A 22,753-nucleotide genomic window follows, 5' to 3' on the forward strand; every position below is an offset into this window, starting at 1 on the left:
TACCGGTTCTAACAATAGTGTCAGAATAAAGCTTCCTCAAAAGCCTGAATAACCTATCAATGTTGGTTTTAACTAATTTGTACCATAGAGTGATCAGTAGATTCAAAGGCTGAGGAAAGGTGTACAAATGTGGCAAACAGTCGATCATTCAATTTTTTTTCGTATACTTCACAACCAAGGCCATCAAGGGCAAGCAGTGGTCGATTGTACCATGCTGCTTTCAGAAGCCAGCCTCTTCAGGACAGAAAAGATTAATAGTGTTTGCCCAATCTTCTAGTTGATTAAGCAGGTAAAGTGTGCTTTCACGGCCGGAATCACTGGGGTGCTGTGTGGTTTCCGGGCTGTATGGCCGTGTTCTAGCAGCATTCTCTCCTGACGTTTCGCCTGCATCTATGGCTGGCATCTTCAGAGGATCTGAAGTGTGTTTAATTTGGAAGAAACATCTAGAAGGCTTATAGGGCTGTAATTGGCTGGGTTGTTACTATCACTTTGTTTCCAGTTGGAAGGTACTGTATAGGAGCAGTCCATTTCAGTGGACAGTATACCTAGAAAGGAGGACTTCCAATGTGCATTCAATTTATATACCTTCGGTGGGACCTAGGGCCTTTCCCCACTTACCTTAAGCCCCACGCTACTTGAGGAGAGGCTAGGCGCCCAGGGTCCCCCGGCACTCCCCACGAGAGGGGCGGCGACAGCGCAGCCGCCCCAACGCTGCCGCTGTCGTGCCCCCTCAGCATGCGGCATCCCAGGCGCTCTTCTTAACGGTGCCCTTTGATGACCCCGCACAGAGCGCGGGGTTGTGGGGACGCCCAGGCGCGCGCTGCTAGGGCGGGATTAGGGTGAGTGGGGAAACGCCCCTAGGTCTTCCTGGGAGTTTTGCCTCTAATTAGCAAATCAATCAGCAGAGTATATTCCATGGATGAAACTGGAACTGCAAAATGGGAGAGGCTCTGAATCCATAACAGTATATTCAGGTACGGCCTCAGTAGAAGTGAGATTGTACAGAATTGAGAAGTTATTATTCCAATATTTTGCAGAAACTGGAGTAACTATTCTATGATAAACCGTTTGAGTTCACTGAGTAATCAGTTGCTGGAACCTCTTGTCTTTTTTGGGTGATGGCAAAAGCCAATTCTTCCTATTGGGGTTAAATAAAGAAAAAATTATTTCTCATCTGTAACTGTTAATAAAAACAGGATTATGTCAGTAATCGGACAGACTTTATGGCATTATACCCCACTCCAGTCCCTTCCCAACCCTGCTGCACCCAACCTCCCTCCCCAAAATCTCCAGGTCATTTCCTAACCCAAGGTACACAGCCCTAGCTTGATGGCTTTTCTCTTCAACCCTATCCTTTCTGCTGGCTACTAGCCTACTGCTGGATCTGCGGTGCATGGACGGAGAGCAATCACATAGATTGAAACATTGCTGTTAATTCTCAAATGGAGGCCATCTCTCCACATACTCAACTTTTAAAATTAAATACGTGCATGTTGCTATTTTGGAAAACAACACTGATCATAGAAAAGAGCTTAGGAAACTTAGTGATGACACTAAATGTAAAGTTGTAAAATTATATACAAGGGAAAAGATACAGTCACACCTTTGTAGCTGTAAAAGTGTGTGTGCGTGTGCGTGCGTACTTTGGGTATTGCCAAGCAGCTTGTGAAAACAGAAATTGCAAGTTCTGGATCAATACAGTGATGCACCTCCTCCCTCAATCACTTTTTACCTCTCCCGGATAGTCAGATCTCCCCTGGCCATCCCTGCTGAGGGATGGAGGGATAAGGAGTTGCAGATCCAGGTGGGGAAACTCCTGGAGATTTGGGGATTATTGGGTATGGTTGTAGTTAATATATTTCGTTATTAATATAGCACTCTGAGGCGTAGCTATGGAAAACGGATCCCGGTGCAAAATCTGAGTTTTGCTGCCCACCCCCTATGTTCATTTGTGTTTTTTTGTATTTTTAGTGCTTTTTCAGTTTATGGCCTTCTGGGGGCGTAGTTTTTAGGCTAGCAGCATCAAAATTTCAGGGTATCTTTAGGAGACTATCCTGATGATACCAGCCAGGTTTGGTGAAGTTTGGTTCAGGGGGTCCAAAGGCATGGACTCTCAAAAGTGTAGCCCCCATCTCCTGTTAGCTCCCATTGGAAACAATGGGGGATGGGGCATCCCCTTTGGGAGTCCATACCTTTGGGCCCCCTGAACCAAACCTCACCAAACTTGGGTGGTATCATCAGGAGAGTCCTCCGAAAACTCCCTGAAATTTTGGTGCTGCTAGCCTAAAAACTGTGGCCCCTGCAGGCCCAAAACTGAAAAACACTAAAAAATACAAAAAACAATTTTGCTCCCCTCCAGGCGCGAGCCCAGTGCGACGCACACACCCCATCCCCCTTGTAGCTACGCCTCTGACAGCACTGCTAATTAAGTAAGGGAACATAATACTACACTGAATTAAAAATTTTAAGCACAGTATTTTATACTTATTGTATGATTTTTGTTATAATAATGAAACCTTTAATGGCATATATAAATTACACAATGGAAATTAAAAATTGGCTTGTAAAAAAGTTAAAAAACATACATTGTAAGAGCTAGAACAGGGGTCAGGAACTTGCGGCTCGGGACACAACACAGCTGTCCGGGAGCAGGGACTCTCCCCTCCCCGGACCTCACAGAGGTCAGCCCCCAACCGCAGGCGCTCTGGCAAGTGAGAGCGCCATGGAGACGGCTGGCAGCAGCCCTCCTCCTTCTGCTAAGGTCGGCAGCAGCAGGGGAGCAGCAGGTGGCTACCGAGCCTTGCCCCAGCCAGCTGGCTGGGACCAGAGGGAGGACTTCAGAGAGCCACCGGCCAGGATGTCAGTGGAGTCCGTATGACTTGGCTTCCGGGAATCGGCCCAAGTGGTAGTGGGTGGCGAAGAGTCGTGCCAGATGCAGCGGGATCGTGACGGCCACAACCTAGCCCAGAGGGCTTCCCATGAGCAGGCGCTGCCGGAACTGACGGCCTGGACAGGGAGGAGGAAGGAGGGGAAGCTTGGGAAGGAGGAACCCAACGCCAGGCTTCGAGGCTGGGAGGAATTGGAGAGGACTTGGCAAGCTCTGGAGGGGATAAAATGTGGAGGGCTGCATGTGGAAGAGGGCAGTGTGCTAAGTAGCGAGACGAAGAGGGAGAAGGACATGAGAGACCGGGAGAAGGAAAAAGGACAAGGTGGGGAAAACGGAGGAGAAGGTGGTGCCAGGGAAAGTCAGAAAGAAAACAAAAGCAGGGAGGGAGCACTCTGTGCCAGACAACTCAGAGGTCCTGGTGTCCCAAGCCTCACCCCAGCTGCCCAGGCAGGCTGCCGCCACTGAGTCATCCGCCACAAAAAAGGGTTCCCTCCACATCTTCTCTCCCTCCAGTGCACGTGCCCACGAGGCTCCACCCTTTCCCTGCACACTCCCACAAAAAATGTTCAAAATGTGTTCTCTACACAAATAAAATACAATTTTCTCTGTAGCACCTCATGGACTCCACAAGCAACACACTACAACTGTCTGCTCTATACAAAGTGTAAAGGCAAAAAACCCCCATATATGGGGCTATCCACATTTCAAATGTCAAAAAGTATCTGCGGCTCCAAGTGCCCTCCCCTCCGTGGAAAATGGGTCCAAATGGCTCCCTGGGTGACAAAGGTTCCCGACCCCTGAGCTAGAATATTAAACCACTGAATTGGAATTGAGTCTAATAAGCATTTGGGAACGTTCAGTGATGACAGCACCCAAGAATCTAGCAGTTTGTTCAATAGTAGCAGTTGAATTGCTGTAACAGGAACAAAGTTTTGGCAGCATCTGTAGTGTTGACAACTCTGCCCCTTGAGTGTCAGTCACAAGACCACGCGATTTACTTGCAAAAAGGCAAATGGTTGAAAAATCAGTGAAAGTTTATTACCAGAGCTCTTATCAACTAGGCCTAGTTGGGTCCAGGACGAATTTTGCACCAGCAAATCAGTAAGACGGGAACAATCACATCCCGAAAATGAGACTGTAACGCATGCGACATGCCAGATGTGCTGTGCAGACAATAAGGAACAGAACGTGCTGGGGCCCTGGCGCTTTGCCTTTTTGATCAGCAATGTTGGCGCACACCAGAGCTACCACAGTTTGGGTATTTGGACATTTACTGGTGGCATCTAAACCGTTCTGTCTCCGTCTTCACGTTCTGCCTGGAATTTTCACTTCAAACTGTCTTGTTTAAAAAATGTATACATTAGCAACAGCAATAAAGCTAATTGTGGACATTCATTTTTATAATGATACGTCAACAAGCAGCATTGAATTAATGATTGGCTAATTAGTTTTCCTGTCTATGTCTTGTCTAAATTTGGATGTGTTCCGGTATACGTGGTTGGCGACCAGTTTGTTGGCTCTAGCTATAGTTTGAGATAGATACATGTCACAGAGAACCATGAAGCAAAGCTCCCTGGGGAGGGGGTCAGGAGGAGAAGAGAGCAGGTGGCTTTTCTGAGAATCACAAGAACACAACATTAAAGAGTATTTCTCAGAGAAACTTTGGTGGTTTTAGCAAGTTCTTGGGTGCAGGATATAGCTTAACTTGTTTTTTACAAGGCAAGAAGTTTGCGGTCAGGGCGGTCGCAAGAACAATGCTTTTCAGAAAAATAAATGTTTTCAGAGCTCTGAACTTTGTAGGTTTAAGCTTCAGCAGAGAGGCCTCTTTAAAATCACAATTTTGGGGTTCACCTTACAGTGTTGCCTAGATCAGTTATGAGAGGATTGAGTAGTTTTTCCCCGACCAACAGCATATAAAGGAACCAGCTTAGCCCAGCGGTTCCTAGCATTGCAATGATTTTTTGTTTTGTGTATCTTTGTCTCTATGTTTTATATATTCTCTCATTTCCTATAAATGAGAAAATAATAAAAATATATTTTAAAAAAGAACTCTCCTGCCCATATGTAGCGCCAGGCCTAGGGCAAATATTCTCATCTATATATATAAAAAGCAAACAGTGACTTTGGGTGCTGCGTGGTTTCCGGGCTGTATGGCCGTGTTCTAGCAGCGTCCTCTTCTGACATTTTGCCTGCATCTGTGGCTGGCATCTTCAGAGGATCCTCTGAAGACGCCAGCCACAGATGCAGGCGAAACGTCAGGAGAGAATGCTGCTAGAACACGGCCATACAGCCCGGAAACCACACAGCACCCAAGTGATTCTGGCCGTGAAAGCCTTCGACAATACATTAAACAGTGACTTTGTTAGTCACTCCCTAACGCCGAAACGGCTGGACGGATTGCCCCCAAATTTTCACATGACGTTCTTCCCTGTTGCGGGCAGGTAATTGGACCTTCAAACCGCCGAAAGTCCAGGCCTGAGCCAGGTAAAACGTCTTTTTCCTAGCGCACCAGGCCACGAAGCTGGCTGTGTTTAACTGTCACCATTAGAATGTTCGTGCAACCTGTCTGTCTGTGGCCTGAGGGCTTAGAATGTTCGTGCAGATGGGCAGAGATGAGCAGTGAAAACAGTAAACAGGTAATACTGGTAGGTAATATGAGTGGAAGTGAAACACATACACACTTTGCCGTGTGAGACATCAGATGGGGTTCCCCCCCTCACACGCAGGTAACTTTCACTCTCTGTGCCTCAACCACTGCTACCACACAATACACATCCAGCTCATCCTCACTCTGCCCTCCCTCATATCCAACCACCACTTACCCACTTCCTCACCCATATTCGCCACAGCTCTCTTTTACTAAAGGTGAGCTGGAGTTTGCCTTTTTCTTCTAAGAAAATCCGCGGGGTGGGGGCGAACCTACACTACCGGCTCCGCTTCTTTTGCACATGGCCCTTTAAGAACCCAGGGAGCTGGCCTAGATCTGAGCGCCTCACCACCCTGCCTCTGCTGCCTGACTGGGATAGCCTCCTTGCCCCGTTCTGCCTTACCCAAGCCAGGACTGTGCATGTCAACCAGCCTCATGGACAGCAGGATTTGCACTCTGGACAGTTCCGTTGTGGAATGGAAAGGGTTACCTTATACCAGGGGTAGGGAACCTGCGGTTCTCCAGATGTTCAGGAACTACAATTCCCATCAGCCATTGGCCATGGTGAAATGATGTAAATCTGTAGTTCCTGAACATCTGGAGAGCCGCAGGTTCCCTACCCCTGCCTTATACCAAAAAAACAAGACAGCACCATATAACAATGTGAATTGAAAAGGGAAAGAGGGATTCCATTTGACCACCCCAAAAGGCTATGCTGCGGATCATTGGACTTGCATGGACATCTGCTGTAAGGCGGACTGTGATGAGGACAATTTCGTCACAGCAACGCCGCATATTGGCCCCAAGTAGTATTTTATATAAATACTAAATGAAAAAATGAAAAAATGATAAAAATAAATTTAAAAAAAAGAACTTCCCTGCCCACAGAGAGACAAGATTTCTCATATTTTATATAAATGAGAAAATTAAAATATATATGTATATATTTTTTAAAATAACTTCCCTGCCCATAGACAGGCAAACTCCTTAGGGCCCTTCCAGCTTTGCACCACGCAGCTCCCAAGCCGCGGTCAACAGCACTCTTTGCCGGAAGGGCCGCGCCAGCCGCTGCTCACGTGCAGAGAGGGAGGTGTCTGCCTCCTGGAAGTCGTTTCCGCTTCCGGCGGGTAGCGTCGGTGTCGGGAGGAGGGGTGTCTGCCCCCATCTTCTCTGGGCGCCGAGGCGGAGAAAGGGACGCGGCGTCGGCTGGAGGCCGGAACGCGCAGCGTCTTTGTCGCGGCCTGATCCCGGTTCCGTCCCGCTTGAGGAAGGTAAAGCGGCTCGGGGGGCGGCGCGGGAAAGCTGGGCGGAGAGCTGGAGGAGGCGTGGCGTCTTCGGGGCATTTGTGGCTGCCAGTAACCAGCCTGACCGGGGCGGGCGGGTGGGAGGGCAGTGTGGCTCCCCCTGGCCTTAGAGGGAGCTCTCGAGGTCAGTATATCGGCCTACTGAGGTGCACTGGAAGCTCAGCCCCCCGCCTGGGCCACGCCCCTCTCCCCTCAAGAGGTTCCCCACTGCCTCTCTGCATGATCCCCTGTCGCGATCTTGCCATTTCTCTCTCAATTGGAGCACTGCGCCACGTTTCTGCGTCGCGTGTCATTGGAGTGTCCGGTCATTCCCACTGGCGGGGATGCAGCAGAATTAGTTCATCCGCCGAGAAGTCCCGCCCCTCCTCTCTGTTGTGTTTTTGTGGCGGGTCCAGACTCCTGTTTGGCTCCTTCCCAGTAGGATCGAAGAGTGTGTGTGCAAGAATGGAGCCTGCCTTTGATTTTGGGGCCGGGGGTCCAGAGGAGGTTTACTGTTTTCCACTGTGGAATAAAATAATGTTTCTACTTTATTTGTATATTATGTGTATGGAGGGTTGTCTAGGCCAGTGATTGTGAACCTATGTCACGTGTCAAAGGTGACAAATCATGATATTTTGGGTGACAGGGCAGCATTCACCAACATCCAACAATGACTACTCTCCCTGTTTGAGTCATTTTTTGTAAATATTTGACATTTCTTTATACAATACATGGCACGACTGGGCTGTATTTTTATTAGACAAAGGAATATGTAAAAAATTGTTTCTCTTTTGTTTGGGAGGGGGGTGATACACCAGCAAAGTCAAGTTAGGCATTTTTTTAAATTTTTGACTGAAGTATTGTCGAAGGCTTTCACGGTCGATTAACTGAGCTGTGGTGGGGAGTCGGGTTGTAGGGTTGTATCCAGGATCTTGTTCCTGACTGTTTGCATCTGTGGCTGGCATCTTCAGAGATGTATCACAGAGGGAAGAGTGTTAGGGCACAGTGTGTAACAGACTTCCTGCTGTGATACACCTCTGAAGATGCCAGCCACAGATGCAGGCAAAACGTTAGGAACAAGATCCACCAGACCACAGCCACACAGCCCGGAAAACCCACCACAACCTTCTGAGAGAAGGTTTGCCATCTCTGGTCTAGGCTGTATTTTAAAAGCAAGCAAAATACAAAGGTAGTTCTGGTGGCAATCCTATAATTGGGAAATCAACAACTGTGGGGTTTTTTTGGCGGGTGCGTGTGTATTTCTATTAGTTGGTGGGGTGTGTGTGGATTTCTATCTTGGGTGTATTTCTATTTTTTTGGCAGGGTGTGTATATATATTTCTATCCTGGGTGTATTTCTATTAATTGCTTATCTTCAGTTCTGGCTGTATCGCATGTATGTTCTTTCTATCCAAATAATATTACTTTGACATGTGTGAACCTGCCGTTACACATATAGCTTTATTTGTTGCGCTTTTGCTTTGGCCTTCCTCTAAGGGCCTGCAAATGTCTGCTGTTCCGTGTCCCAAGGAATTGGTTTGCGTATTCAGCTGCAGCTTCTCAATTAAATTGTAATCTTGGATAGAGAAGACGAGTGCGGCCTATGCACATGGCAACGAAATATTCCTTTCTGTCACCTAAATAACTCTGTGGAAAAGCACTGCATTTGAGGAGGTGGAACATCTGTCTCTGATGTTGGATGGCCACAAAACATGCAAAGGGCCTGTTGGAAGTCATCAAGCGATAAACACCTATTTGTGAGTCAGATACTAGCTTTTTAGGAGAAAGTCATTTTCTTGCACTTTTGCAGCAGTTGCTAGGTTGTGGTGACTGAAAGAAAATCGTTAATTCCACTGCTACTGGCTGAGGTGTTCTCTGATAAAGACTTTCAGTGTTTCTGAGAGATAATGGTGCTGTAGTTGTTTGTTACTGTTTCTAAAGCTGGCTGGCAAAGCTACCATTTAATCATGTCACTGGGAGTTGTGAGTGTGAGGACTTGAATGTGGTACTATGACAGATTTTTGGGGGGAGCTAGACACCATGGGACTTTTCCTTGTCACCAACTTCTCATCTGCTCCATTGCACGAGGTTCCCAGGCATATGGTTAAAAGGCGTCAAAGAGACAGAATCCATATAACCCCAGTGAAGCCTGGATTTGTAACTGAAGGGCAAGAAGGTAAACCAAACAGATCCAAAACTTATTTAGAAAGAAACACACTGCTGACGTAACCAGTCAGCTAGGATGTTAGGGTGTTCAGTGTTTATATCCATTCTTGGGAATTAACTGTTGAGTCCTTTGCCATACATATGCTGTCCAGTCATTCACTTTTGGTGACTTTTTAGTGGTCTGCAATATATCTAGCTGTGTTCTGATAATATATCTATGCTTTGGCAATGTTGAGATTTATGCTTAGTTAATAATGATCTGTCTTGTTTAACGTTCTTTACTTGAACTGGCTGCTTTTAACTCTTACTCATGTTGCTGAAGAGCCAAACCCTCTCTGCTGTCCCCACAAATGGATGAAAGGAAGTAGATGAAGATGGTGGGTTGAGATGAGCTGTACACACTTAAGGAAGACTGTCTTCAAGCAGATTGTTAAAGTACAGCCTTCAAGGTTAAGCTATCCCAAGTTTTTTAGGGGTGGTGGTTTATACCATGCTTTTATTTACCATTGAGGAAGAGGAGTTTGGACTTATACATTGTCTTTATCTCCTGTACGGAGTCTTAAAGCGACTTACTATCACTTCCTCTTCACCTCCCCACAACAGACGCTTTGTGACTTAGGTGAGGCTTTGAAGAGTTCTGAGAACGTGACCCAGGGGTCATGCAACCCTCGCGACTTTCCAGAAGTTCATGAACTAACATTCCTACCAGCCCTGCCGAAAAGCATGGCCAGTTGGGGAATTGTGAGTTCATGAACATCTGGAGAGCCGCAGGTTGCAGACCCCTGGATTAGCCCAAGGTCACCCCCCAGGCTTCACGAGGAAAAGCGGGGAATCAAACCCAGTTCTCTAGATTAGAGACTCTGAACCCCTATACCACACTGGCTCTCATATGCAAAGTCACTCCAGTCCAAACCCACTGAAATGAACATGATTAAACTGGAGTTAGCTCTCTTTAGAATTGAACTATAAGTCACCTACCCTGTTTGGGCCTAATATAACACAGTCCTGCAGTGTAAATAAAGACGTGCAGTAGAGGTTCTCCCTGGAGGCTTAATTTAGAGGCATCTTGGCTAGGTGATTCCCTTCCTTTGTCCAGAGAGGCAGGATGTTGATTTTTTCCACCTCCTGTGACGCCCTGGCTTCCATTTTTGGTTCCCTGCAGTTCTCCTGCCTTCTGCGAAAGTGTAGGTTCTTTCACTGGCTTTGTGCCAGTTTGGAGGTTTTTTCCTTTGGGAATTTGAAGCGCTTTTATATAGATTAGAAGTTGTAGGCAACAAGAAGGGGCTGGGTGCAGCGTGATCGCTTTAAGCTCCAGCTGCACCGGATTGCAAGGGATTCTCCATCCAACGCCGGAGTTTCCTCCTTGATTTCTTCCTCAGCCCATCCGGCTGACCGCCACTTAGATGGCTCACCCTGTCTTACACTCCCCGCCTCGACTCCCTCCACAAATCGGGCGGCGGAGGGGACGCAGGGCAGCCATCCGCCAGGGGAGTCAGGTCACTTGTGAAGAACTCCTCGAACCAGCAAGAGCTCGGAAGTAACAACATCGGAAGGGCGGCAGCCTCCAGAAGGCTTGGCGCGGGCGGGCGGGCGGGCGGCGCGGCAGGATTCACGGGTCCCGGCGGCAGAAGAAGTCGGCGCCCGGGGCGAAGCTGCCGGGGGGATCAGCCTCTGGCCAGGAAGCGCCAGCGACTCCATGTAGGGTCAGCGGGCGGGCGTTGCCTCCTGCACCGTGGCGTCAAGTGAGGAGTTCCCGCCACGCTTGCAGAGCATCCAGTCAGCTGCCAGTGATTCCCGGCACCATGCAGGGCGGCGCAGGGACCGGAGCTGGGCGAGGAACCCCTCTCCAGAGAGGCATAACCAGCTTCCAAGCCCGGGAGACGGTGACAGGACGGCCAGAACAACACGTCTAGAAACCAGGCAAGACCCGGGAAGGGGCGGGGACGGAAGTTGCAGTCTCCGCCCCTTGAGGAGGAACAGAGCTACCTCCCGGGAGGGCAGAGCAACCCTCCCATCGGGGAGGGACATTAGGGGCAACCTCTGCGCCTGGAGGGACAGGGTCAACCCCTTTGCCTGTGAACATGTGTAGGTTTTCGGCTCCTGGAGAGCAGCTTCTCCCGCACCCGGGAACTCATGGGTTTCTTTAGGAGAGGCTAAGGCCATGAGGGAGGAGACTACAAGGTTCCATGGGGGGCAGAGGGAAAGCCACAGCTAAAGAGAGCAGGGAGCCAAGATCCCCCCTGCCCCCCAGAGACTTGGAGCGGAGGCACCGGTCCCCATCCCGTCCCTCAGCCCTGCGGGCAGAGAGGAAGTCCCTGGCCATCCCGGAGACACCTCTGAGGAATAGCCACAGTTTAGGGGAAATTGGGATCCAGTCGGATCAAATTTCTCTACGATTCCGAGGACACCCCCCCTTATAGAAGTCCAGTAAGAAGTGCTTTATGAGGTTTTTTCAAACAAGAACACCTCTCTGCACTAATGGCCAAAGACCATCTCTGCCCTGGAACTGCAGGATGCAGCTGATGCAGAAGGACCCGATCCAGGCCTCTAACTCCGACCTCCACCAAGCCCATCAAGGGAGGGATTGCCCAGGGGGAAACAGGGGACATCTTCCTAAAGGCAGGAAAAAACCTCAGGAGGTTTTTCCACTCCCAGAGTATTTTGAAAGGAGAATCGCTCAGAGAATGGTTGGATCTGTAGGCTCCAATAGGGGGCTCCCCATCCAGTTTCAAGAAACTTGTAATGCAACCCTGAGTACGCCCACCACATGCTGCAGAACACCCGATGGTGGGATGCCCCGTTGCAACTTTCTCCAGTCAGGGGGGGGCTGGTGACAAAAGGGCGAGGAGGGTCCCTGAAGGACCCCATGGGACCGGCCAAGATAGGCGCGTCTTCCTGAAAAGACGACTTTTTGAGAAAGTAGCCCAGGCCACTCAAGATTTTGGCACCATCAGCAACTGTTGCTTTCGTGCCTCCATCACTGTGTAGGCTAAGGAGGCTCCTGGACATGATCCCTCCGGAGGACTGAGGGGATCAGGGAGGAACGCATTGAGAGGTCCTCTTTTGCTACACATCTTTACCTATAGCCGAGCTCCACCTTCGACGCCATGATGATGTGGTGACCCGTGGCTCCGCGACTGGCAATGGTGGCCCGTGTGGAGACACACGCGCGGGTTGCTAGCCCTGGGCCTGCCGAACTTTCACTCCAAAGCAGGTGAGGTGGCCAATTTCTACGACTTCCACGGAAAACATGTAGACTTTTTTGGGCGGGGAAGCTGGACTAGCGTTCTAGTTGAAGCTAAAGGACAAGAACAGGAAGACCCTACCTAGATACATCAGAGGGGACTCGCTCTTCCTCCTCTTCAAGCAGATCACACACCACTTCCAGAACCCAACGGGCTTCCTGCCTCGGCCCCTAGAGATGGGCACGGAGGACATCATCATTTCAACACCAGTCGCTTTCGGAAACAAAGGCAACTTCGGCAACAACAACAAGCGGTAAAAATTCCTTCCGTCCCAGGTTTTCGCCGCCCTGCTGGAGGCAAAGGCTGGCCGTACGCCCTTTAAGCCCGAGGCTGACCAAGAACGCCAGCTGACCACCAGTGACATTCGATTCGGGTTTCGTCTCACTTTCGCTAAGATGCATGGATTGGGCTTAACACGTAGGACCGATGGGATAAGGGAGGTGATCGAGGAGCCGGTTACCTCCTGGAGCTGGCAAAAGCATGAAAGCCACGACATTCGCGATTCTTTCCAAGCGCCACTTCCAGGACTGGACAAACTCCAAAGGACAAGAACAAGCCATCCAACACCTTCACTGGAGATCAGAGCCATGGGGAACCAAGGTGCCATCTATGGAGAGATTCTTAGGAGTCTACTTTCCCCACTTCTTCACACCGTACAAAGAAAACGTGGGGGTGGCGCTTATCCTGAACCTCAAATACATCGTAACAAGCACACTTGGCTGGCTTGTACAGGTTCAGAATGGAAACTCTCCGGATCCATCACGGAGAACCTTCAACCGAGGGACTCAGCTGGCGTCGCCATAAGCTGAACCTCACAGAGGCTTACCCTCCACATTCCTTATCCAACTCCAAGACACACGCATAGTACTTAATACGGGTTCACAGCGGGGGAACACACCTGTCAATACGGGAGCTCTCCCGTTTGGTTAAGCTTAGCGCCCGCTGAGCGAATGTTCTCCAAGGTCACTCCTCGCTTCCCCATCATGGAGACTCAGATACGGGAGGGAATAACATCGCCCATCCCTACCTCAATTTACATCTTGATTCGATGGCCGAAGTTCAGAAATACGGGTCTCGGCGTGGAGGTCGACAGAGTCCAGGAAGTCCCTGACCAAACACGCGGCTTCCCTCATAAAAGCCTGTGGCTGAAAGCTCCCTCTATCCCATCATCACAACGGATTACTGGAACACTCCAGGAGGCGGACATTGATAGACACGTCCGGGCCCTCTTCATGCCTTCAGCTTAAGATCAGCAAGATACAACGGCTGACCAGAGTCGCCTTCAAGGTAATAGCAGGGCCTCCCCTACTCCAACTAAGCGAAGCTTGATGGGATTGTTCATATCCACAATGGACATGATCCAATGGGGCAGAATGCACGCCAGACCGGCTTACAGAGGTTCCTGGCGACCACACCAGTCGCTGATCATGGCAAAGACAGGACCAAAGCTCACTTACCCTGACCCAGTCACCTGCCAAAGCACAGCCTCAGATGGTGGACTCTAGTCATCCAACCTTCGCCCAAGTAAGCGAATCTACCTGCCCCAGGACAGGGTACACCCTCTTCGACGTGATGCCAGCCTCAGCGGCTGGGGCCTACAGCCAAGGCAAATGTGCACAAAGGTCAGTGGTGCGCACCAATGGAGACAATAACTGCCCATCAACATCTTAGAGACCAGGGCAATCTGCCTGGCTCTGGAATCACTTCCAGGAGGAGCTACTGAACAAACACGCGTTCTGGTGAGGACCCGGACAATAATACAGCAAAGGCATACATCAACAATCAAGGAGGATCCAGATCCTCAGCACTGCACCGAGAGGCGAGAAACAGAAGTGATACTGACTCATGGTGAGAACCCACCTACAATCCTTTGACAGGCGGGAACACATCCAAGGCAAGCCTAAACACGGCCAGATTGGCTCAGCTCTAATAACAGATCTCCGAGGCAGAGTGCGAAACTCAACCACGCCAGATCTTCAAACAGATCGCGACTTCATTCTCGAAGGCCAGAGGTGGATCTTCTTAGCAGCAGGGAAAAGCCACCAGCTGCCAACCTTCATGACCAGGTTCTACACTACCCTCGAGGCGATAACTACAGATGCTCTGAATTCTCGCCTCTTTGGCCCGAGGGCTCTCCTGTAGCCTTTCCTCCGGTCCCAATCATCCCCAAACTTCTGCTTAGAGAAACTGAGGAGGGGCAGAACAGGGGCAGAAATCATCACTTGGTGTTGGCACCGTGGTGGCGGGGCGACCTAATTATGGTTCTCTTCGAATTCTACAACTATCCATTGCCCCGCTTGCTCAAGATTCCCAATGAAGTCCCCAGACATGCTGTCCCAGGGGACCGCCCACCACCCCAACCCCCCCAGTGGTTCTTATGCTTGACCGCCTGGCGCTTGAGCGGCAGGCTTTTCGAAGAGCGCGAAAGGGCTATTTCAGGACAAGGGTCACGGAACACCATACTGGCCTCTAGAAGGCGGCGTCCACAACCAACATCTCCACAACTGCTCGTGGAAAGCACCGTCAAATGGGCCAGAAACAGCCGCCCACATCGACCGGGTGAGACCCTTCTCTAGTTCCACAGATTCTCCAGTTCCTACAAGCAGGCTATGAGAAGGGACTCCTCGAGTGCAACCCTCTTCGCCAGAGGACGAGGTGGCAGCCACCTACGACGATATAGCGGCCTAAAAGCTCCAAGGGCAACCAGATTTCTAGGGCACCCAGACATCATCCGGCTTCTTAAAGGGTGTGCAGCAACAGCAACCACCGACTCTTCACCGCTTTTCCCTCTTGAAGCTCAACCACGGTACTTCAGGGCCCTCAACAAGCCACCCGCCGAGGCCCATCGGTAATTCTCCAGCTTAGCCCAGAAGTGCGTGATATACGCATACAGGTAATGGGATGGCGCCACCCTCTTCCTGGTCGCGGCAGTTACATCTGCACGCAGGGTTTTCGGTGCCCAGGGGCACCATCCGAAACCAACCCCAACCTTTGCTTATTTCACAAGATGAAGGATCAGTCTCTGGAATTGGACCCCCCACCTTTTCTGCCAAAGGTGGGCTCACTCCTCCTTCCACATCAGACACAGGAATCATCATCCCCACCTTCTTCCCCAAACCATCTCTCATCCAAAGGAAGTCACCAATGGCTTGTGGTAACGCCTGGACGCGAAGATGCTTGGTACCTGAAGGAGTTCATTAGACGGACAGAACCTATCCAGGAAGAACCGGTGGGTCTGTTCATCAACATCAGCGACATGCCTTGAACAGGGGCAACGTATGATCCAAGAGCAACAATCAGTAGCACCATCAGGCGGTGCAGACTACCGCGCCCAAGACAGGTCAGCATTACTATACCAATCCCACAGGGGAATCACAGCACATTCCACCACGATGCAATCAGCTAAGCTAACGCGGGCGTTCAGAAGACAAGGATGCCCGGTGGAAGACATCTGTTGGTACATGACCACTTGTCCTCCAGCCTGGAACTTTCATCCGGAGACATTACAAGATCCAGTCTATCTACCCGGCCGGCGGAAGCTTGTGCCTTTGGGTCAAGAGTCTTAGAGCACATATTCCGGAGACTGATCATCCCCACCCAAGTTTCATGGTGGACACTGCTCGGGGGAGGTCCCAGCCAAGATGCTCCTATCGCTTAAGCCAGGAGAAGCGGTCCATTGGTTCACTTGCATCGAAGGGCCCTTCTCCATGTGGAAGCGGCGATGGGCATCTTGGCTTCCGCCCCTAAGATCAGTCAGTCTCCAAAAAAAGCAAGAAATGGCACATAAAAGTTTCTATGTTTAATAGAAGAGTTGTGTTTGAAAATAAAGCAGTTGTGTTTTGGGAAATTCTAGAGGCATGTTTTTGGAATTCTTTTCTGTTACCCCCTGGCACATAGGAAATAGTGACTGCTTTTGTCCAATAGACCTCTGGGGAACCAAAATGGAGGCCAGGGGCGTCTACAGGAAGTGGAAAAATCAACATCCTGCCTCTCTCTGTGGACAAAGGAAGGGAATCACCTAGCCAAGATGCTACCACGTCAGCCTGACAGGAGAAGGGCCCTTCACGGTAAGTGTAGAACCAATGGACTGCTTTTGCTGAAGTCGCTAAATATAAGGCATTCTCAAAGTAAAGAGGCGTAGCAAAGTTTTTTGTTTGGAAGCATGCCCTAATTTAACAGAACACAGAAAAATAAAGACATCCCGTGAAAATAAGACATAGCGCATCTTTGGGAGCAAAAAAAATTAATATAAGAACACCTGGTTCATTTTCGGGGAAACACGGTAGTAGAGCAGCAAGCTGCTGGTAAAACCGTAAGACCGCAGTTATCCAGGCAAGAAAGAAGCAGGGGAAGCCCACCCACCCGATGCGAAAATCGCCTGTTGGGGATAACAGAGATACATCATGAAAAACATGGCATCTGTCTGACTCTGAGGCAAGCCCAGACAGACAGCTTGCCTGGCAGGGACAAGAGCTTCTGGATTGGGTGTGGAGTTCGGTGGTGCTCACCTGCCAGGATAAGTCTGCCCACCACTGATGCATTTGCCCCTTGCTCTGGCAGGATGGGCACACATACATACACACACACCCCGGATTGGGCTATAAATCTTTCCTTTCCCACTGCACCTTTGGACTGCTTTTATTGACTTCTGTATTTCCTGGGCTGCATTCCTCTGCCATACAGTCTCTACTGGCTTTGGCCATGTTGGTAAAACAGTGATGGTTGCAAATACTCTGATGTCCATCAGAGCTTTTTTATAAAAGGGAGGGTCAGTATGGGCATCACAATGAGAGACCTGTTGTGGTTGGTATTCAAGTGGCGCAAGAGATGGGTGCAGGCTGTTGTTTGGATGAGATTAACTGTTGAAGAATTAGGTTCACTAAAGCTTCTTGCGCATCGTCTGGGTTTAAGGCTGGGACACTTTGGTGCAATACTTCAGCGTTTTGTTTTTCAGTTCCCAAGTAGGCTGGTACACAGAAGTGGCCAGTTGCAAGGTACATCTAAAAGAGGTAGCAGGACAGCAGTAGTTGTCACTTAACAACTCCCCGCTCAAGATACAGTATCAGTGATCTGCAGCCCATCCTAACTAAACGTCTTTCTTTCACCTAGTTCTTCCTTTGCTTACGGACATCCTTACAACCTAAAACAGTTTCCTAGTAACAATGGAACACTGTTTCACCAGTTGAAGATTCTTCTTTCAGTGTTCTTTCAGGAAGGCCTTTTCCATGGTAACCCCACAATGATGGAACAACTTCCCCAGGGAGGTGCGCCTGAGCCTCTCAATCTTTAGGAGCCAGACTGCATTCTGATTGATTAAGCTTTTATTATTGGCAGTCTTAGACCCTTTCCTTACACGCAGAATAGTGCACATTCAATCCACTTTCACAATTGTTTGAAAATTGATTTTGCTATTCCGCACAGTAAAATCCAGCTTCAAAGTGGTTGAAAGTGCATTATTCAGCATGTGTGGAAGGGGCCTTAGTTGGAGTTTATAATCTGGGATTTATATCGATTTACTTGTGTGTTTTTTTTAATAATTTTTTTAAATTCTTTTTTGTTTTTTTTTAGTTGAATTTTATGATATAACACTGTAAACATACATAATGTTTATGTTGTAAGCAACCCTGGGTTCTGCAAGGGAGAAAAATGGGAAATAAATATTTGAAAGAGATTACAAACCCAACCCAGATCCTGAAACAAATCAAGATGCCGGCTTTGTCCCCATATTGTCCTCCAACAAAGACTTTTCAAGGGGAAATTACAATGGACTTGGTGAAGCTACGCTCATGAATTTGAGTTAAATGACTGGTTCAGAACAATACTCCCTTCAGGGCTGAATAGAGACAGTAGATTCCTATCTCACTTTTTTTTTTTTCCTTGCTGGCAAATAAAGGCGACTTATGGTGACCCCATAGGGTTGCCAAATTGTTGGCTATTAGACTTATCAAACTATTATATCTCCATAACACATATTATCTATCTATCTGTCTCTCTGTCTCTCTGTCTATCAATAAAAATATGTGTTATGGAGATATATATATCCACTTTTCAATCCAATTCATGCAACACAATTTATTACAAGACAACCTTCTCTCATAACAATTAATGAAAATCCTGGATCGGTGCCTTGAACTACTTATAAATACCGTCCCAATTCAAGGGCAGTCAACTTCTCATCATTTTCAGTTGTATGTATTTCAATCCGCTCAGTTATACTTCCAAACGCTTCACACTGATTACCGCGTTTACATCTGCCTTTTTCAAGGGAAGCGTTAATGCACTTGATAAGGAACCCTCAACAGGTGATTCCGTACATAACTGTTATGAACTTTCACCGCAGTCACAGCGGGTGACATTGATGCAATAATATCTACAAGATTATGGACATTGTTGGTTTGACAAATACATGATTATGGACTTGAGAGAAGGTTGTCTTGTAATAAATTGTGTTGCATGAATTGGATTGAAAAGTGGATATAGATCTCTCTCTCTCTCTCTCTCTCTCTCTCTCTCTCTCTCTCTCTCTCTCTCTCTCTCTCTATATATATATATATATATATATATATATAAATATGTGTTATGGAGATATAATAGTTTGATTAATAGCCAATATGTATATATGTATATATGTGTATATATATGTGTGTAGAGGTATGAGTAGGTAGGTGTTATTGTTATTATTATTGTTAGTGTGTATGTGTGTGTATAGGCTATTTGATAAGTCTATATTGGCTATTTGATAAGTCTATTAGACGTATCAAACTATTATATCTCCATAACACATACACACACACACACACACACACACACACACACACACACACACACACACACACACACACACACACACACACACATATAAAATATGTGTTATGGAGATATAATAGTTTGATAAGTCTAATAGCCAACAATTTGGCATACTTTACAAGTAACTAATAGGTAATATAAATTGGCTTTGGGCCAACGCCCATGTGCCACAGCGTGCTTGTGTATCTTATATTGTTTTGTAATGTAGCACATTTATATCCATAGGCTTGGAGCCCACTTATAGTATATTAGGTGTCAAACTTGTTGTCCAACACTGTCCAGTTCTTCAGATGTTATGGACTACAGTTGTTATTATCAGCTACCGCCAGCATCATGCTGGCAGGGGATGATGGGAACTGTAGTCCATAACATCTGGAGGGCCGCAAGTTTGACACCTATGCCATAGGGTTTTCAAGCCATTCAGAGGTTTACCATTGCCTGCCCCTGTTTCCCGTCCCTGGTATGCTTTGGAGGTCTCCCATCCAAGTACTTGCCAGGGGTTGAGGCTGAGAATGTGTCACACATAAAGTTTTCACGGCATAGAATTATAGAGCTGGAAGAGACCACAAGGGCCATCAAGTCCAATCTCCTGCCATGCAGGACTACGCAGATTTGAACCTGGATCTCCCAGATTCCAGTTCAACACGTTAACCTCTACCACCAGGCATTTTCTCTCTGCTCTAATCAAACTGCTTACAATAGGCATTCTGCTTTTGCATCTCTTACAAGCATTCTTTGCAGCACCCTTTCCACCTTCTGATTGGAATAAAAAGGACAGTGATCTCCACTCATCTTGCTGTCTGATAAAGGGAGCTTTGACTGTCAAAAGCATATGCCTGGATACTCTTATTTGTCTCTAAGATGCCACTGGACTTGAATCTAACCATAACTGCAAGAAGACTACTCTCTGAAACTACATTTAATCTCAATGTTAGCAATACTTTGGACTCCCCATTTCTTACAGGTTACAACTGGTTTAGTGTAACTAGTGAATGCATTATTGATTAGGTTTACATTTTACATAACTACATTTCACCTTCCTGTATTTAATGACTTCTTGACCCAGCTTGTTTTTATCTCGTATCTTCTGCTTAAAAGATCTGTCTAGGGAGGATCCACTCACTGAATCTGAACTGCGTTCTCGTCCCCAGAAGCTTGTGCTGGGGTGACACTTTGTTAGTATTTTCTCGCTGCAGCAGGCTAACTCGGCTACTACAATTACGGTAAAGCTACGCTCATTAAATTGCCTCGTTTGTTGCATGCCTGCTTATTGCCAGGGATTGACTAATAAAATAGACGGGTCATCAGTGCTGACCAAAAATTTAATTCTGGTTGACAGCAGGGGAAAACCTCCAAGCAACGTTCTCTGTAGGCTCTGCGCGGGTGCAGGCGTCAAGGCAGCGTGGCTACTACTATGTAAGGGGCCACCTGCGGGTGGAGGGAGAGCTCTCCCAGGTGGCTTTTGATAAGCCACTTCGTAGGGTTCTGCAATGTTCCACGCAGCACTGGGGAGAGATTAGATGGACGATTGCCTCCAAGGTACTCTGCTGCACAGTTTTTAAAAATCAGGAAGTGAGGGAGTGTCTCCAGAATGATACAAGCATGCATCTTGCGTTAGGACATAGCACAGATTGGAGGGGCAATCAAGCAGCGGGGTACCAAAAGGTCTGCGCTTCTTCAGAGCAGCAAATGAGAAAGCTTCAGCTCATTGCTTTTTAGAAATAATGAGAAATGATCAACTCCTGATGAAACGTGGGCTTTTTTGTTTTGTTTATGATGCTTGTCCAATATTTCATCTCGGACAATGCTGTAAGTCTTCCGAGGAAGATTTCTGACTCAGATTTAAATAATGCTAGCAAACAGCCAACATACTGTGTATAAGATTGATCCGTGTGCAAGCACTGGGGTTTGCCCGTGCTTCGTATTGACATTTAGCCCATTTTGTGTGATTGATTTGCACTGCAGCAGCTCTGGAAACCGTATGTGTGCGGAACTTAATTTTTTCCACAGGAAAATGTAGCATTGGAAAATGTTCCATCCCACATCAGTGGTCCTGGGTTGGAATGGAAGCGGAAATTCTCCTTCCCTTCCTTTGTTCCGCCTTTGTGTTTCATGTTGAACATCAGTGGGCAACTTTGCCTAACTACAGTAAATATGAATTTTAAACCCAGGACCATGATAAAAATGAGGAAGTGCAGTTGCCTTGATGCACACATGTATCCAGCAATTGTAGGATAAACCAACCTTCCTTCCTTCCTTCCTTCCTTCCTTCCTTCCTTCCTTCCTTCCTTCCTTCCTTCCTTCCTTCCTTCCTTCCTTCCTTCCTTCCTTCCCTCCTTCCTTCCTGCCTTCCTGCCTTCCTGCCTTCCTTCCCTCCCTCCTTCCTGCCTCCCTCCCTCCCTTCCTGCCACCCTTCCTCCCTCCCTCCCTCCCTCCCTCCCTCCCTCCCTCCCTCCCTCCCTCCCTCCTTCCTGATATTTCAGATGACAGAACATCTTGTGTTCATTGTCCACAGTCAACTGCGCAGTGTTTCATTTTTGGCTTAGATGGAAGGATGCCTGTGTGTGGAGATCAAGGTCTGAGGCTGCCCACTTTTCGTGCCTTGGTTGAGCCCTACTCAGCCATGATGATTTGGGATATGTTCAGCCAAGCAGGGCTGTTTTGTGGCTACTGCTACTGATGTGTCAAATGGAGGTGGTGTAGTTCAGACTCTCCCCTGTCCTCCCTCAAAGTGAAAGCTATGGAAAAACAAATGGCCCTGTATCCTCTTGCTGTCTTCCTTTGGATTCAATGTGAGAGACATCTGGCGAAAAAGAATCCAAGCCATTTGCTTCCTTGTTGAGCAGGCCAGATCATTGCTGCCTGGTAGCTCTTTTGGCTGCCTTCCCCCTCTTAGGCTCAGTTTTCAAAATGAGCTTCTTGCGTTGTCTGTAGCCGTTGCAGCTGCATACACTGCTACGTAAAAAAATTGACCCAACCATGTATATCTTTGCCAGTTTGGGTTTCTTATAGCTCCATCCAAAAGGCCAAGTGCCTGGACACAGCGCAGTAACTGTGCTGATCCGCCATTCCCAAGGAGGCTTCCTGGTGGTGTGGGGAGGCTAAACAACCAGAAGAGCCTCCCCGCCGCTGGAAAGCCCCCATTGGGCTTAATGGACTTATGCCACTTATGCCAATGTCCCAAGCCTCCCTGCTGGCACAACAGGGGCAGTGACTGGTTGGAAGCCAACCAGCGTCTTCTCCTCCCCTGGCCATACCCCTGGATTGCAGTGGGGGCACAAGGAAGCTGGCCCAGTGTTCAGCACTGCATCTCACCCCAGTAAAGAGCTGTGGTGGCCAGCTGCCGGTGGATCTGCCCCTCCACCAGGGCAAATCCACCAACACACCCCTCACTGCTCCTAACAGTGGATTTGCTTCCCCCCCCCCCAAGATGGGGCTATGAATCTCTGGATTGTGAGAATGGCGAACAGTTTGAAAGTTGCAGGGCACTCCAGATGTTATGGACTACAATTCCCATCAGCCCCTGCCAGCATGGCCAATTGGCCATGCTGTCAGGGGCTGGTGGGAATTGTAGTCCATAACATCTGGAGTGCCAAAGGTTCGCCACCACTGGTTCTAGCATTTTCAGTTATTACTGCAAACTGTTGGAATAGGAAATTTCTGCCTGAAGAGGCAACCAGAATTGCATGCAGTAGTGAAATGAAGTGATAACGTCAGAG

At 48.2% G+C, this 22,753-nt stretch overlaps 1 protein-coding gene across 4 annotated transcripts in view; it reads left to right on the top strand.

Moving 5' to 3' along the window:
- Positions 1-6,632: 6,632 nt before the first annotated feature.
- The window catches only part of MBD1 (methyl-CpG binding domain protein 1), a 123,488-nt gene continuing 107,367 nt past the window's right edge, over positions 6,633-22,753 (top strand). For all 4 annotated transcript variants that reach the window (XM_048487795.1, XM_048487804.1, XM_048487794.1 and 1 more), the window contains exon 1: positions 6,633-6,805. The gene's annotated coding sequence lies outside the window, so the exon portion shown is untranslated. The remainder of the gene's footprint in view (positions 6,806-22,753) is intronic.

This window comes from Sphaerodactylus townsendi, linkage group LG03 (assembly GCF_021028975.2).
Source record: "Sphaerodactylus townsendi isolate TG3544 linkage group LG03, MPM_Stown_v2.3, whole genome shotgun sequence".
Lineage (NCBI taxonomy): Eukaryota > Metazoa > Chordata > Lepidosauria > Squamata > Sphaerodactylidae > Sphaerodactylus > Sphaerodactylus townsendi.